The sequence below is a fragment of the Ornithodoros turicata genome, chromosome 10 (genome assembly GCF_037126465.1).
Source record: "Ornithodoros turicata isolate Travis chromosome 10, ASM3712646v1, whole genome shotgun sequence".
In the NCBI taxonomy this organism is placed as follows: domain Eukaryota; kingdom Metazoa; phylum Arthropoda; class Arachnida; order Ixodida; family Argasidae; genus Ornithodoros; species Ornithodoros turicata.
In genome coordinates this window covers 2239257-2243732 of record NC_088210.1, presented here as the reverse complement: position 1 = coordinate 2243732, position 4476 = coordinate 2239257, and the positions used below count along the sequence as shown (strand labels likewise).

The window sequence follows — 4476 nt, the reverse complement described above, 5'->3', positions numbered from 1 at the left end:
ATGGGACCAAGAGTTCTTGAATCAAGTTCATGCACTGATCGTGCTAATTCTTGGCTGCCGGCGCACGTTTAAAAAACTTGTACCACAACCTATATTACAAATGGATTCTTCATCTCCAAAAGCACGGAAAAGGCGCTTCAATGGTTCTGAAGTCAAGCCACAGATGCTACTCCAGCGTATTCCAGCACCAGAACCCACTAAGGAAGAGTGGAGTACACTTTTTGATTGCCTCATTGGTACTGGTCACAGGCCAGTATGTACTGGGACAATGTCTAAATATAGCGATCTCTATGTTCCACCCTTAATAAGATGCAAGGCCACAAACGACCCATGTGCAACACGAATGAACTGGGATGAATTGTTAGAGAAATGCAGAACTGTGGCAGAAAGCCTGGAAGTAAATGATCAAGTCGCCAAGGAGATTGAGAAATCAACGAGAAAGCAAGCACAGTGTGACCAGTGGTATCGATGCAGGGCAGGCCGTGTAACAGTCTCTAACCTGAAAGCGGTGTGCCAAACGGATCTAGACAAACCCTCAGAGAGCTTGATAAGACGAATATGTTACCCCAAGCAGCACCTGTTCTCGACAAAAGAGGTGAGGTATGGCAGAAAACATGAGAAAGAAGACACCTACAGATCAGTGGCAGAGAAGACACACGCAACTGTGACATTTAAGGAAACAGGATTGATTGTGCCGAAGACTACCCCTTTCTTTGGAGCAACACCAGATCTGTTGGTGGAATGCAACTGCTGCGGAAAAGGGGTTGTAGAGGTGAAGTGTCCTTACAGTGCAAAGGATGTCATGCTCATAGAGCTTATACAAGCCAAAAAAGCAGTTGTGTCTACAATCAGTCTGGCAAGTTATCATTACGTCGTGACCACGCGTACTTCTATCAAATACAAGGACAAATTTTTGCTTGTGACGTTTCTTATGGTGACTTTGTTTTATGGAGCACGAATGACTTCAGTGTGGAGAGAGTAATGGCAGACACAGCTTTCATCTCTGAGGCACTGGATCAGGCATACAATTTTTTTTGTCGGGGCCTTCTGCCAGAACTGATCGGAAAGTGGTACACCAGAAACAGTGAACAGGAGAATGTCACTCGATCTCAACAAGACTCTTCGCCACCTGTTCGCAATAGTGCACAAAGGGGACTACATATGCCACTGACAACCATACAGCTGACAAACCAAAACAAGAGTGCATATTCTGCAGGCACAGAGGATGGGACATACTGCATATGTAAGGGGCCTGAGGAAGGCAAAATGATAAGGTGTGACTCTGAGACTTGCACGACTGGTTGGTTCACTTTCCATGCGTTGGGCTAAAGACCACACCAAGAACAAAGCAGTGGTACTGCAACAACTGCCTCCACAAATGAGTGACGTTTAGAATTGTGTGGTATTTTACTCATTTTTATTAACCATCATTTCACAGTTATCTGCTTTACTAGTTTTATGTGCAATAAACTTAGAGGAGTCAAAACTGCAACACCCTAACAAACTCGTCTTCATCATGAATGCTTAATGAACTGGTATGGGAGGAACAACAGAGTTGCAAAGGTTTACCAAGCAGCAGCACACAGTGGCTATTTTATCAATTTGTGGCACTTCCCTGCTGCTGTTAGTCACGAGGGTGTCAACTGGCAGTGGGCCCTTGAGTATGGTATACTTGTTTCTCACCATACCAATAACTCTTTCAACATGTATTCTTACATTTGCAAGTGAACGTGTTGATTCTAACTCAGCACAGCTGAGATGTTTCCTACCTCGGGTGAATGCAGGGACGTGAAGGGTTGCACAGCACAACCCTACGCTCTCTGCAATAAAAAAACCCCGATCCGCCAAAACCACATCACCATACTCCAAGTTAGTCAGAATTCCACAGTCTTCAGTAATCACCTTGTCACTCGTTTGGCCCCCATATGACCTTGAAATAAAAGTTATACTACCAAGAGGGCAGATAGAAATGAGGAACTTGACAGTATTATGCCCTTTATACTGTGACCACGTTGCAGCCCTGACATCTATAAAGAACTGGGACGATCAATGAATATTTCAAAACAGTCCAAGATACACCGTACCTTGCACCCGAAATTTTCACGAAAAGGCAACGGCATGGTTTTTGCATTTTCTTCTTGTGTTGGCCATCTGATAAGTAGGCGAAGCCTGTCATACAATGCATTAAACCATCCATCGATAATCTTACACACAGTTGGTACCGACACACCAAATCTGTAGGCCAAGTCCTGTAAACTTCGGTTGAGACGCAGCCTCATCAAACAGACAATCATCTCCTCAAACTTTGACAGAATATTCTGTGGTCCATGTGACACGTGATCACATACAATCCTGTACACAGAGTTGAGTGCTTGGAACGATGGAAGCCCAGTATAAAACCGGACCCTGGCATCATCATTCTTCAGGCTGTCTTCCGTGAAATCATGCTTTGCTGCTGCAGCGCTACAGCTGTATAACTGCTCATTTAGCCGTGAGATCTCATCCATTAGCTGCTGGATGTGGGAGGCACTGAAGTAGATTAAATTTATATCAATTTTAATGCACAGCCCTACATGCCCTGCTCATTTGGAGCTTTGAAGCGTGTACTTACACGACATGGCATGCTTAGCTTTCAGAAAAGAAGAATTATTATATATGCATGCACTTATGAGGACATAGTTTTATTGCCTAAATTTCATCCTTAGTCTTGTTCTACCACCAGCTCAAGATCTAAAGCTAAAGAACAGATATCCTGCTGTACTTGCTCTGCCAGATAATTTCTATCAATGCTCACTTTCAACATTGTCCATATAACACTGGATTAGAAACCTTCACTGGAAGACAGTGAAGGTTTGGGAGTGATTAGTTGTTTGGTTTCTGAGGTTTGTTTCTACATTTCAACAATTCAATGAACATCCTCACCAGTGACATCCGAGTGATCGAGTCCACTCTCTGCATGTGAAAAATCTGCAGCAGCAATTTATTTTTTAGGAATGAGGGACACAGCAGTGGCACTTTGTAGACATGAAAGAACCCACCTGAGACGGTGGCACCAGTTCAATCAACTTGGCTGAGTGAAATGTTTTGGCCTGGCTCCTCACCTGAACGTGACAGCTGCTATTGAAACAGATCACGATGATCAATGTTGAATAACTTACGTTGTCTAAAGTTTTTACTCAGAGCTGTTGACGAGACTTCGCCACCTTCTGAAGGCATAGCAACAGGTGCAAGTCAGACAGTTATGACTTGTATGACCTCTGTGTGATAACATACATGACATCAAGTGGCTTGCTGCAGCTGGCTCTTCGTTGATTTCGGCATCGCATGAACTACGTGGAGAGCTGGGGCTAAAGTGCAAGGGCTCCTGCTGCTCTTCAAGTGATTGTTGACCATCTTGTACCTCAACAGGTGCTACGCATTTCCGGCATCGTGAACAAGGGCAGAAGAAGTACATCAACATGTGCACATATTTCGTTCTACGCCAAAAAACCAGTATTACCTGCGAGATTTTCCCTGTTTCGACTGCGCTTCTGCTGTCGATAGTGGCGATCATGTGATTGTTGACTCACCGTCAACTCGTACCCAAGTTCTCTATGAGGAGCCCAGTTGGGTGCGCAATCATCAAATAACTTCGCAGGGCAGCCACTACAAAGAAAAAAAGAAAGAGCGAGGGAGCCGAAAACGCAGATTTCATTAACAAAAGTAACACCTCATGTGGCTGTGTGGTGAAAAGTGGAGAATTGGTAGCAAACTTTCGAATTAATGCTCACCCGGAGAAGTAACGTCCACAAACGTGGTATTTATAGAGATTGTTCATATTATTGTCCTTCCTTCGAATCCTAGCAACACACAGAGCCCTTCGTTTGGCAGATAGTTCACGGGTACGATCGCATTCACGGCTGCGAACTGTAGGTATCTTGAAGAATCGTTCATCTTGCACATTCTTCTCTAGTTTCGCTCGTTTAAGATGCGAGTGGTTCGCACAGCCAACTATCGCACAAATCACCATTAATCCAATCGACGGCCGAGGCACACGAAGAAGAAAGGGAGCCAAAACACAGACAGACTCAACAGAGTACTAGGCGGGGATGGGTGGTTTCGATACAAAAATATGGCGCACAAACCCATGATGCATCGCGCGCGTGACGTCGGTGAAAAGACCGCCCGTCGGCGCGGTATTTGGGTGCTGCTTTCAAGCTTGCGCAATGCAGAGATATCGTAAATATCGGCTTTACCGAGAGCCTTTAGGACCCACGCACTAAATTTTGAAATTTTGCGTCGTTTGAATACCGTAACAAACGTTCCCACGCAATTTGCGCACCCGTAAAATTTTCTGACTTTTTTAGGGAGAAAAAATGTGTAAATTACGCGAGTGAATATGGTAATTGGGTTTTGGAAGGGAATTAGGGTGCTTGCATCAAATTTAGCATCTATTCCGATCAAGTATTTTGCAATTTCTATAAACTTTGCAGATGC

General features: G+C 44.3%; 1 long non-coding RNA gene across 2 annotated transcripts; it reads right to left on the bottom strand.

Moving 5' to 3' along the window:
• Nucleotides 1-1379: 1379 nt before the first annotated feature.
• On the bottom strand, nucleotides 1380-4102 carry LOC135370578 (uncharacterized). 2 transcript variants are annotated; one of them, XR_010415385.1, is made up of 5 exons: nucleotides 3500-4102; nucleotides 3159-3411; nucleotides 3039-3101; nucleotides 2923-2967; nucleotides 1380-2529 (listed from the first exon to the last, which is right to left on the bottom strand). It is a non-coding gene; the product is annotated as an uncharacterized LOC135370578 (long non-coding RNA). The 2 variants fall into 2 exon arrangements; XR_010415384.1 differs by having other exon boundaries at nucleotides 1380-2967.
• Between the last annotated feature and the right edge of the window lie 374 nt (nucleotides 4103-4476).